Source organism: Anabrus simplex, chromosome 5, assembly GCF_040414725.1.
Source record: "Anabrus simplex isolate iqAnaSimp1 chromosome 5, ASM4041472v1, whole genome shotgun sequence".
Taxonomy (NCBI): Eukaryota; Metazoa; Arthropoda; class Insecta; order Orthoptera; family Tettigoniidae; genus Anabrus; species Anabrus simplex.
The window spans coordinates 246,623,219-246,637,345 of record NC_090269.1 but is presented as its reverse complement, the minus strand read 5'-3'; positions in this window follow the sequence as shown (position 1 = coordinate 246,637,345).

Here is a 14,127-nt window from a genome sequence, read left to right as displayed (position 1 = left end):
TGAGTGGCTCAGACGATTCAGGCGCTGGCCTTCTGACCCCAACTTGTCAGGTTCGATCCTGGCACAGTCCGGTCGTACTTAAAGGTGCTCAAATACGTCAGCCTACTTGTATTGGTGGATTTATCGGCACGCAAAGGAACTCCTGCGGGAGAAAATTTAGGCACCTCGGCGTCCCCGAAGACCATCAAAGTAGTTAGAGGGACGTAAAACCCAAAACCAAAAATCCAGCTCTGGATTCTGTTTTATTTTTGTCTAGATGAGAGCCTCATCTTTTTCCAAATCTGACAAGAATCTTGGTGGCAATCGATTTACAGCACAAAGTACACCACATATCTAATTTAAAATTCATAACTCTTCAAATAGAAAGTTTAACTCAGGGAATCCGACAATTATATGGTATTAGATGCAAGTCTTTAGAAGAGTCCGACTCGTTGGCTGAATGGTCAGCGTACTGGCCTTTGGTTCATAGGGTCCCGGGTTCGATTCCCGGCCGGGTCCGGGATTTTAATCGCTTCTGATTAATTCTTCTGGCTCGGGGACTGGGTGTATTTGTCCGTCCCAATACTCTCCTCGTCACATTCAAACAACATATCACACTACCAACCACCACAGAAACACGCAACAGTTATTACATCCCTCCATATAGGGTTATCGTCAGGAATGGCATCCGGCTGTAAAACAGGGCCAAATCCAAATATGCGACGCATTTCGCACCCGCGATCCCACAGGTGTGGGAAAAGTGGTAGTTAAAGAATAATAGTAGTCATAATAATAAGATGCAAGTCTTAAGGGGAAATAAAATCACCGAGTTTCTAGGGCAGATGTTTAATTTCCTGGAAACATTTCATGATATTCAAGTGTGTTATTACACTTTTGACCATTCTTTAGAATTATTATTTATTATACAATCTTCCTGCAACAGCTGCAGGTTGCCCAAAGACAAAGAGTACCTTCACAACAATAATGGATGTGGATACAATAGATAATGTGTTCGTATGATGTTAAATGTAGGCAGTCGAGTGAGGCATGTCAAACATTTATTTGAGGTCCGCAAGCATGGTTCTTGAAGATCATACTGGGAAGTCATACATACGGCAATGAAAATGAAAACCGACAACCTGTTTTCCAGTCATTGACCGGGTCAGGGATGGAATGAATGAAGCAGATATAGGCTATTAGTACGATGGGGTCGCCACTCCCAAAGTGATTTATTAATGGCTGATAGATGCTATGAAATGGCAATGGAGAGTGTTGCTGGAATGAAAGATGACAGGGAAAACCGGAGTACCCGGAGAAAAACCTGTCCCGCCTCCGCTTTGTCCAGCACAAATCTCACATGGAGTGACCGTGATTTGAACCACGGTATCTAGCGGTGAGAGGCCGACACGCTGCCGTCTGAGCCACGGAGACTACATACGGCAATGTGAAGTTCAAATCCGAGTGCAAACAGTTAGTATTCTGACAAGAAGACGTTGCCAGTGTGTCTCCACCGATTTGTTCCATTTTCAATATATGTGCAGAGCACTGCGAGAAATTTCACCGGTGCAAATTACAAGGAGAAACTCTCACTCAATTTGAAAGTGATTCACAAGACCACTCAAGCACGTAACACATTCATACAGCGAAATTATAGCGCAATGAGAAAGCTACAGTGGAATCTCGATATCTTATCTCACCTCGGGAGCTAAATTTAATTTCGAGTTATCAAAATTTCGAGGTATGGCGAATATCGTTTTAAGCACGTATAGCACATAATTGAATCATATGTATCTACGGGCTTATACTGCAGACATTCTTTTAACAGTACTAACAAATATACGAACAAACTCTATTTTACGGCATCACTTTAATTATAACCCTTATTATAGTAACTTTTTAGAAGACAGGATACAGAACACACATTAGTGAAACAAGGAACATACTGTTGTGTGTGTCGTCCCCATCGCAAGCTCTGCGCCTACAAGCTCCGCAACCCGCCGCAGCCCCGAAGTTTCTAGCAGCTACGAGGTGTCTTTACTGCGCCTGGCACGCTCACTGATGACGTCAGCCAGCGATATACAAGGAGCTTCGTTCCGAGCCTCTCCAGGACTACCCCAATGTTCGACGACCAGACCACACCGCAAGTCAGACACGGAGGCATTCCTCTTAAAAACGTGTTTTGAACAGGTGGACAAATTGCTGGCCGTGAGGTTTCACCTCTGAACATTGCCTCATTATCCTGATCCCCGTAGCCACGTCTAGCCCCGAGTATAGCATTCTGCTACTCCCTTTAGTCCTCACCAGTGCTCTGACGTCCACTTAGCATTCTGCTATTTGAATAAATTAATGCAAGTTCCTTGCAAGTATAAACCTAGTACCAGCATTCTGCCTCTCTCTACAAGTTACGCTTGTAATTCACAGAAGATAGTTTTCGACTATCAGGACAATTTATTAGTGAAACAGACTATCTCCTCAAGATATATAGAATTATCGTATTGTACAATTGCACATATGCAACAGACATTCAATTTAAGATTTAATTTCAACATTAACTGCGTGCATTCAAACAAGTTTCAAGAAGAATTCAGTTTTATTTCTTATATATATTGTATCAAATCATTGAAACAATAAACTTTATGTTGTGTCACTGTATACCAAGTGCCTTGTATACAACACATACCTCGGTTAAAAACTTTGGAAAAAAATTCGTTAGTCTCTTCCGTATTTTACGGTTAACCTTTCCTGCCTTCACGCTGAAACTTCGCGTCAGTACCTCGCAGCCAATATTCGTAAATGGAGCTTGTCATCCGAGACTTCAGGGGTTGCATTCGTACGAGACCGGTATTAATTCAAACCCGAGAAAAGTTCAGCTTCGCCAATTTTTCGATCATTAGAAGTTTTAGTTCTTCGGTTCCCATTAGCCTATATTATCTCCCAGCATCACTGTAACACTTTCTTTACTTGTTAACTGTTCCTCACAAAACACAAATGCCGTATTGCACAGTTAATGTACAAAATTCGAGATACAGAGTATTTTTTGCTTCAAGGGAGGAAATGTTTGCATCTAGAAATCCAGAAATTCGTGTATCCGAATTTCGGGTAATAGGGAAATAAATACACATGAAGAATGGGACAAATTTCCGGGAAATTTAAGTTATTTCGAGATACTGAAAATTCGAGTAATGGAGGTTCGAGATATCGAAGTTCGACTGTATCAGCTTCACAAGTTCGCGGTATCCTTTACTCCTATTTTAAGCTGCAGACAAGAAATAAATCGATGAAGACATGTGAAAATTATTTTGTGAATGATTTGGTCACAACTCTTTACCCAAATATAAAATGGAAACGCCTCAAATGCTGGGGATTCCATTTTCTCATAATTGGGTGGGAGTTGCACCTTGCAATTTGAACCAGTGTAAGGTTTTTGCCATGGCCTACATTTAGATTGAGAATGTATAAAGTCGATGGAAACACGTTGGCAATGTCACCCAACGAGTTCGAATTTCACCAATATTCCATTCCTAATTCAAACAAATATCCTGGGATACTCCATTCACAATATACTTGGACTAGTGTTGTTACGTGACGTCCCAGGAGGCCGGTATTCGAATCATACTGTATATGATTCAGAGAATAAAGATTGCTACGGGAGGTAGTACATGGTTCAGTCCTTAAGAGCTGATGTTAGGAAACCTAACCTGTTGTAAATACATTACCAGAGGAAATAGAGAGATGGATAATCCGCCTAGTCAATACTATGTATTAAACATTTATTATCTCATACTTTAGAATACATAATATTACATGTTTCGAGAAATATGTTAATTCTCTTCTTCAGGTTCAAATTCGTATGACCTCTATTAGGCCCTAAATTGAAACAGGTTTCATTATCATCGAAATAGACTTTCAACCTATTAGGTCGTGTTACGTACACTCAGTACGTAACACGACCTAATAGGTTGAAAGTCTATTTCGATTACAATACGGTCGTGAAAATTCAATATTCATAGGTTTCATTATGTCTTAATGTAATATAATTATTTTAACCTATATAGCCGAAGAAGAGAATTAACATATTTCTAGGAACATGTACTATATATTCTAAAATGTTAGAGATATAAATAAACTTTTAATACATAGTATTGCCTAGGCGGATTATCTATCTCTCTATTTTCTATGATTAAGTCAATACGGGCCCAGTACTGGTCATTATGGTCAAGATTAATAATACATAACCATAATCGTGAAATTCGTCTCACCTAAAGTCAGCCCAGTGCGAAGAAACGTGGGAAGGCAATAAAGACAATGTAATAGCACCCACATCGGAAATTATGCCGGTCAAAGCCATGAAATGGAAGAAACAGTGCTCGGTTATCTATTACTCAACTTGCCTGTCACTCATTCACTTACTTTGTGACAGGTGAAGCACTACAATAACAGTGTTATTGGCTTTATGGTCCATTAACTACTTATGCGGATTTGGATCCAGACCTTTATCTCGCAGGAGTTCCTTTCCTTGTCCTTAAATCTACAAACACTAGGCTGACGTATTTGCAGTGTGTGTGTGGACAACTTCATGTTAATGTCAGTTGATAGTCAGATGACTGCAGAATGTGGCCAAATATATATAAATTTATATATTTGTAGTGTCAAAGTCCGGCTCCTTAGCTAAATGGTCAGCATTGAGGCCTTCAGTTCAGAGTGTCCCGGGTTCGACTCCTGGGTTGCGTCGGGGATTTTAATCGCGTCTGATTAGGACATCCGGTCGTAAAACAGGGCCACATCCACATGTGCGACACTGTTCGCACCCGCAATTCCACTTGTGTGGGAAAAGTGGAAGAAGAAGTTCCACCATACAATTAAACTAATTATTAGATTATGTAAATTATTAAAGTAAATGCACTATTCGGGTACAGTGAACTCTTTGTTTCAATAAAAATAAACGACAACTCTAAGAGAGAGGTATAACTATGATTGGCATGAAGAATCGACACATTGTACCTCAAAGCAACCAATGTCCTAGGCTAAACGTGAAAATATCTAGGCCTGATGCTATTGCGCCTGATTTATTAACAACAATTCAAAATTTGTTACGGAACTTCTTTCATATACGTCAGCTGACCCTTAAAGTGACCCTTACCTACCATTAATACCGGCGATTGACTGATTTTTATTTTCTAGTGGCTTTACGTCGCACTGACGCAGATAGGTCTTTTTTTTTTTTTTTTTTTGCTAAGGGCTTTACGTCGCACCGACACAGATAGGTTTTATGGCGACGATGGGATAGGAAAGGCCTAGGAGTTGGAAGGAAGCGGCCGTGGCCTTAATTAAGGTACAGCCCCTGCATTTGCCTGGTGTGAAAATGGGAAACCGCAGGAAACCATCTTCAGGGCTGCTGACAGTGGGATTCGAACCCACTATCTCCCGCATGCAAGCTCACAGCTGCGCGCTCCTAACCGCACGGCCAACTCGCTCGGTGATTGACTGATTAAAGAAATGTATTATCACCCATACATATATACCGTAACTCTCATCTTCTTAAACGCAATAAAGCGTCTGTGACATATTAATGAAGATGTCAGACCTCATGCCACATAGGGAGAGGACAATGTGAAGTCTTTTTCTTCTTCCTACTCTCCTCCCTCTTGCCCCTTTTCACAGTTTATTGGGATCAGCACTTTTACGGCCGGATGTTCTAACTGATGCCGACCCACTTTGAGGAGATATATTCGCCAAACTAAGTAGCTCAGGCGGTAAAGCGCTGGCCTCCCGCTCACTCTCATGGTATTTGAAAATGCTCAGGTACATCAACTCATGTCAGTATACTCACTGGTACCGAACGAATGGCTGCGCGGTTTGGTTCAAGTAGCTCTCATTCAGGAGATAGTGGGTTCGAACCTCACTGTCGGCAGCCCTGAATAGGGTTTTCCGTGGTTTGCCATTTTCACACCAGGCTGTATCTTAATTAAGGCCACGGCCTCTTCTCCCCTTTCTTTCCCTATCGCCATAAGAACTATGTGTCAGTGCGATGTAGAGCAAATTGTAAAAGATTTACTTGCATGTAAGAGAAGTCCTGCGGGACAAAATTACGACATGCCGACGTCTTCATAAACCGTAGAAAGGTAATTAGTGGGATGTAAAACCAAGAATATTGCTATTTTTGATGTGTTCAGTGCTGCGTGTTTCTGTGCTAGTTGGTAGTGTGGTGTTCTGTGTGTAAATACAGAGAGTGTATTCAAGTGAACACTCGTATCGATTCCCCGAATCAGAGAAATTAACCGTACGTGGCTAAACTGCCCAATCCCACCGGGAATCGAACCGTGAATCCTTTTCACCGAAGTTAAGTACGTTTGCCATTGAGCCAAGGAACCCGACGGTTTGTACCATATATACTAGAAGATCACATCCGTTGTTGACGGGCCGATAGTTGGTCCAAATCTGTTACGGTTTTTATAACTCTTTAATTCGGGATTATTTTAAATCATACAGCTATATGCTAGATAACATTATTTTCCAAATTTATGGAAGTTTAGGGTACTATGGATCGAATTTCAAATTCCTATTGCCTTTGAAAGAGATAAACTAAAACATAGGCCTAACGGAAGTCGCTCATTCTAATTTCATTCCTCCTAGACTTCTGAGTTGCGTTGGAGCTCCTGAAGTTGCCCTGTTAAAAATTCGTGGTCATTTAGGAAAAATAATTATTTACTGACACATATTTTAGTGAAGAAAATTCCTACACTGGCCGAGGTATTTTCGCAACGTTCGGCCAACCAAAGACTATCAATATATCGGTTATCGCCTTCAAAACAGTAAATTCACGCCGTTGCTATGCCGAGTAAGCTACTACGTGAATTTTAGCAAATATAATATATTGAAAGGTACACATTTCGAAATTAAATATAGTCATGTGATAGATTCCTATGAGCATGTTTGTGCAAATTTTGATGAAATTTTGCCCAGTAGTTTAAACGTGATATCCTTTGGAAAAACCGAGCTCGATAGCTGCAGTCGGTTAAGTGCGGTCAGTATCCAGTAATCGGGAGATCGTGGGTTCGAGCCCCACTGTCGGCAGCCCTGAAGATGGTTTTCCGTGGTTTCCCATTTTCACACCAGGCAAATGCCGGGGCTGTACCTTAATTAAGGCCACGGCCGCTTCCTTCCACTTCCTAGGCCTTTCCCATCCCATCGTCGCCATAAGACATATCTGTGTCGGCGCGACGTAAAACAAATAGCAAAAAAAAAAAAAAAAAAAAAAATCCTTTGGAAAAACAGATAGACGCAATGCAGACTCCATACAGGGCGAGTCCTGCAAGTGTTGCCACCCTTCCTGCATGCCACGTATCGGTAAATGAGAGCGGGGTGGCCGTCACACTCTTCCTGTACGCCCGTAGAAAACCCATCAACTTCGATAATTGGACAATCATACTGAAGAACAGATAGAAAAACAATAACATACGCCCATTACAGTAAGTATTGAAAATGATCTCCCCCATCATGTAGACAAGTGTCGGAGTGTATGATGATATTCCGGTTCACTCCGTGCAATTCAGCCTCATGAATCTCCAAAATGTCGGAGAAAATTGCATTTTTCACTTCTGTAACTTTAAATGACCTCCGCCCCCCAAGAATAGAATTCGCAAGGCGTTAAAACGGTAAAGCGAACAGATCATAAGCCTGCACTAATTATTCTATCCCTGATAACACCACACACTAATTCAGGATTTAATTCACGACGGTTGACAGACAAAGAAAACCAATCCCAACAATATTTTCTTGCGGCTGGATCTCTTGGTGTTAAACTTCGCTTATCTCTGACTTTATAAAGGCTTAGATTTATGTTTTTGTCCCCCCCCCGCCGCACAGAAGAATATGAAATTTCACTTTGCATTGCCAAATCCCTTAAAGATTTTTAAAGGGTTCACTCAAGTCTTTCAGGAATATCCTTCATTTCTTTGGGGAAGTTAAGACAATCGGTTGCTTAACTGTTATTTTCTTTGGCACTGAACTCAGAATTTTTAATTTATTCACAAGTTTCATTTTAAAAAATGTACCTTGTATTGGCGACGATTCAAACTTCGGCTTCTATGGTGAGAATCTAGTGAGAATATTGGTTCTTACGCCTCTAGCAAGGCAGATCTATACGAGATGAAAGTCTGACGACTCAGTTGGAATCGAAACCAGAACCTCACATCCCGAGGGCAAGAAAACTGATCATTCAACCAAGGAATAGGACTGTGTAAAGTGTCTTCAAACAGAATGAGAGGAATGAAACACGTCAGAATTAGGCCCACAGAAACATTCGGGAAAACCCAATAACTTCAGTGGCTGCGTTTGCCTGGAATTGTTTCATGAGCGTGATGTTCTGATTATAACACAGAGTTAAGTTAAGAAAAAAACTGTATCTAATACAAAGAGTTTAAAATAGAAGAACTGTGTAATAGTAGGCCTATATTGAACTTAACGATGCGTAAAAACTGCATTGAGCTTAACGGTGCGTGAAATATTGGCACAACACCAATAAGTAGCATCGGAAAGAGAACCAGTCGTACTACAATTATATTTTTTATGACGTTCACAGCTTATTACACCTGCCATACAAAATAAATTAATCCAATAAACCATTATAAAGCATTCAGCTCTGCGCACTTGTTGCCGATGGGCTTACACCGGAACATTTTAGAGCTCTTTTATTTGTTGACATTTGCGATGTAGGTCTTGGAGACTTGGGAGATTTGAGGATCTTGAAGGAAAAATGTTGCGTGTTACGGGGATTATAGATTTAATTTACTTCACTTATTTTATTTTGTTCACTTCCAGATGACATCAGAAACTCTAAGACAACCACACAATCCAAGATTAAGAAATGAAAACACTTTTGTGCGTGTATTACTAGCCTCCTGCAGCCCTCGTAAGACAGACCCTCCTATGAGTGTGCGTGGCGTCTGCCGTGATGTAGAAACCGCATGTTTGTGTAACGGAGAATTGGGTTGTGTTGGGTACGTGAGTTGCAGGGATGTCGGACGTCACGAACTCTCAGTCCCCAAGCGAAGGGAATTGCTTAACGTTAACATTCTTCTACCAGGTCGGGAATTGAACCCGGCACCCCAGGGACTGAGAACCAAGACGTTGACAATCTATGAATACATATAGATGTTTCATGAAAAATACCGCAGAGTGTTTCGTGTTACGGACGATGTAGAAAGTGTGATTGCGGTAGTATGTTATTTAGGATAGTAGGTTTATCATTTCACAATTAAAATACCTACGCTGTTATTCCTGTAATTATTTTAACATCATATTATTATTATTATTATTAATTATTATTTTATATAACAAGTATGTGAGCATAATATTTATTTTTAGAAAGCTTTAAATGATGGCCAGACAATAAATTTAAATGTTGAAGTTCAATTTAAAAATACACTGACTGACAGAGCAAATGCAACACCAAGAAGGAGTGGTCAGAACTTTATGCCAATTGCAGGATAGACTGACGTCACTGAGGTATGCTCATGATGTGAAATGCGCCGCTGTGCTGCGCACGTAGCGAACGATAAATGGGACACGGCGTTGGCGAATGGCCCACTTCGTACCGTGATTTCTCAGCCGACAGTCATTGTAGAACGTGTTGTCGTGTGCCACAGGACACGTGTATAGCTAAGAATACCAGGCCGCCGTCAACGGAGGCATTTCCAGCAGACAGACGACTTTACGAGGGGTGTGGTGATCGGGCTGAGAAGGGCAGGTTGGTCGCTTCGTCAAATCGCAGCCGATACCCATAGGGATGTGTCCACGGTGCAGCGCCTGTGGCGAAGATGGTTGGTGCAGGGACATGTGGCACGTGCGAGGGGTCCAGGCGCCGCCCGAGTGACGTCAGCACGCGAGGATTGGCGCATTCGCCGCCAAGCGGTGGCAGCCCCGCACGCCACGTCAACCGCCATTCTTCAGCATGTGCAAGACACCCTGGCTGTTCCAATATCGACCAGAACAATTTCCCGTCGATTGGTTGAAGGAGGCCTGCACTCCCGGCGTCCGCTCAGAAGACTACCATTGACTCCACAGCATAGACGTGCACGCCTGGCATGCTGCCGGGCTAGAGCGACTTGGATGAGGGAATGGCGGAACGTCGTGTTCTCCGATGAGTCACGCTTCTGTTCTGTCAGTGATAGTCACCGCAGACGAGTGTGGCGTCGGCGTGGAGAAAGGTCAAATCCGGCAGTAACTGTGGAGCGCCCTACCGCTAGACAACGCGGCATCATGGTTTGGGGCGCTATTGCGTATGATTCCACGTCACCTCTAGTGCGTATTCAAGGCACGTTAAATGCCCACCGCTACGTGCAGCATGTGCTGCGGCCGGTGGCAGTCCCGTACCTTCAGGGGCTGCCCAATGCTCTGTTTCAGCAGGATAATGCCCGCCAACACACTACTCGCATCTCCCAACAGGCTCTACGAGGTGTACAGATGCTTCCGTGGCCAGCGTACTCTCCGGATCTCTCACCAATCGAACACGTGTGGGATCTCATTGGACACCGTTTGCAAACTCTGCCCCAGCCTCGTACGGACGACCAACTGTGGCAAATGGTTGACAGAGAATGGAGAACCATCCCTCAGGACACCATCCGCACTCTTATTGACTCTGTACCTCGACGTGTTTCTGCGTGCATCGCCGCTCGCGGTGGTCCTACATCCTACTGAGTCGATGCCGTGCGCATTGTGTAACCTGCATATCGGTTTGAAATAAACATCAATTATTCGTCCGTGCCGTCTCTGTTTTTTCCCCAACTTTCATCCCTTTCGAACCACTCCTCCTTGGTGTTGCATTTGCTCTGTCAGTCAGTGTATAAAGACAAATACAGTATAAGTTCGGTTCGAAGGTAAGGTGTTCGATGGATGTGATCCCAAGGTACTTGACAGTTGGTTGGGTGTGAAGAGAGACGTTCCGAAAGAGATACAATTTCCCAGGTAAAATATCCAGTACGATAAAAAAAGAAAAAAGAAGAAAAAATGCAAGTTCCTAGGTCTGAAACTTCCTGAGAAAATGCTCCTTAAATCTCCCAGTTTAACGCTGTAGAGATGAATCCTCCCGGGTGCCTTTATAAATAATTACTACCAAAGTAGTTAACATTTTACACAGATGAAACTGCAATACTTGTTGTTACTGCTGCTTTTTCTGATTGATATGAAACTAACCTAACACCATGGCACTACAACCCAGAACAAATCGAGCTGCTATCTTTAGGTGTTTGCCAGTTCTCCAAATAGGGCGAGGGTCCCATTCATCAGAACTCTAATATTGGGATCTTCCCTAAGACTTATATGGCAGACTTATAGGGCAGAATAGGGTGGCATGGCATCCCGTCACTTCTCAAAATACATTCACTCCATCCTGCTACATTTTGATAGCGACAATGCCATTTTTTAAAATGATTTGTTTGAGATTTTTCTTTAATTTAATATTGACGAATGCTTAGTGGTCAGTAGGGAAACAAATCTGTTTCGGAACGTCAAACTGTGATGAATGTACCAGCGTGTGCGTGTGTGTGTTTGTGGCACAGCTATTTGGCGACGTCTTGGTATTGGCGACGAAGGGTGGGTTGGCGATTGATCAGTAGTGACAAGCGAATGGACATAAACCATGTAAATGAATAGAAAATCCTCCGCCTGAAATAATGGGACCAATGCGATAGAAGTAGGATAATTAAGGCAGAAGTTACATGGTGTACACATTTTTGAAAATTACCAAAAGTTTTGGGTCACATGCCCGGGCTGCATAATTAGCCAATTAGCCACATTTTCCGTTGCCACCTGTGGAGCAAATACCTGGACCTTAAAGCTGAAAGACCGCCACAAGATCGACTCTTTGGAAATGTGGAGCTCCAGAAGAATATTGCGAATACCGTGGATAGATCCTGAAACAGATTGATGTCGATTCTATGTTTAGGAGACAGTAGATTACAATCCATTTCTTATAGTTTTTTGTTTTGCAATTTGCTTTACGTCACACTGACACAGGTCTTATGGCGACGATGGGATATGAAAGGGCTAGGAGTGGGAGGGAAGCGGCCGTGGCCTTAATTAAGGTAGAGCCCCAGCATTTGCCTGGTGTGAAAATGGGAAACCACGGAACACCATCTTCAGGGCTGCCGACAGTGGTGTTCGAACCTACTATCTCCCGAATAGCTACTGGATACCGGCCGCACTTAAGCGACTGCAGCTATCGAGCTTGGTGGTTGCAGCATATGAAAAAATCCTCCTGTCAGCATTCTTGGAAAGCCGAGACATTCTTGTGTGTGGACAAGTTGTCAGCAATAACTATGTTGCCTCAAATAATTGAAAGATAATACACCAATCCATCCCAAAGAAGTCCGCGTCCTTGAAAGCCTGGGTTCGATTGCCGACTGCCAGAGGTTTAAGAATGGAAGGAGAGCAAGTAGCCTACTGTATGTAGTTTAAAAGGTAGGCTATGTGCAACTCGCCTCCACTGGGGAATCGGGGTGCCAAAAAGCAAGCCGCACGGCCGTGAAGAAGAGTTATGATAATAATAATGAAATTGATTTTAAGTCCCACTAAGTACTTTTGCGGTTTTTGGAGACGTCGAGGTGCCGCAATTTTGTCCTGCAGGAGATCTTTAACGAGCCAGTAAATCTACCGACACGAGGCTGGCACCTTCAAATACCACAGGACTGAGCCAGGATGGGAACTGCCAAGTTGGGCCCAGAATGCCAGCGCTCTAACGTCCGAGCTACTTAGTGAAGATTGTTGATTAGAGCTCGGCATTTCAGGCATTTATTTTGGCTAAAATGGGGAATAGGCAGCAAGATAATAAAAAATGCATTTAGAAATGATGAAAATGTGCACTAAAATAATAAAAAATGTTTAAATGCAAGCTACTTAATACACATCACATTTTAGTAGCCTACATAGCGGGCACGGGACCCACCAACCCTCTCGACCAGTTGGCTTGTGGAGTGAGATTTTCAGTAATCGTTTGTGCAAATATAATTTGTTACCTACTACATTAAAATAAAATGGTTTTCTTTATTTTTTTTCTATTAATACAGTGCATTGAGATTGTATTTTACTTTATTTCCAATGATATGTATTATCCACAACACTCCAAAAAGAGGCAAAGGCAAATAAAATTAAAAAATGAAGCATTAAAATTTAAAATAGGCAAAAAAGGCAACATAATAACCGGTCCTACGACTCCGAAATGTACGCAGACATGTTTATCTCTGTTTGAAACTTAAATTTATCCACCTAGATAAGAAAAGGCATTTTGCCTAACTTCCGGGTTCTCGGGTCTACTTTTAGACTGGTACAAAGTAGCGTCACAATTCAAGTTTCTTTTTTTTAAACAATTGGTTTTACGTCGCAACTACACAGATAGGTGTTACGGCGACGATGGGAAAGGAAAGTGCTAGGAGTGAGAAGAAAATGGTCGTGGCCTTAATTAAGGTACAACCCCACCATCTACCTAGTGCGAAAACGGGAAACCACGGAAAACCATCTTGAGGGCTTCCGACATTAGGGCTCGAACCCACTATCTCCTGAACGCAAGCTCACAGCTTCGCGCCTCTAACCGCATGGCCAGCTCGCTCGGTACCTCACAATTCGCGAAACTGTCAGCATGGTCAAATGTTCAGTAATAAACAAACAAGTAATGCAATTACCAAATAATTGGGTTTCATTAACTGTATTTCTTGGATCTCGCGTTCCTGATGTAGTACTGTCATCCTTGCTCAGTTCTCCTGCTACGATGTCAACATTTCCCAATTCCAGTTGTAGTTATCCTATACTCAGAATCAATGTTCAATTAACATACTAACAATTAACCTGCCTTGAATTACGAATCTTCTTTCTTTCTTTCTTAGTCTGCTTACCCACCAGGGTTGGTTTTTCCCTCGGACTCAGCGAGAGATCCCACCTTTACCGCCTTAAGGGCAGTGGCCTGGAGCGAGAGACATTGGGTCGGGGGATACAACTGGGGAGGATGACCAGTACCTCGCCCGGGCGGTCTCACCTGCTATGCTGAACAGGGCCTTACAAGGGGATAGGAAAATTGGAAGGGATGGGCAAGGAATAGGGAAGGAAGCGGGCGTGGTCTTAAGTTAGGTACCATCCCGGCATTTGCCTGGAGGAGAA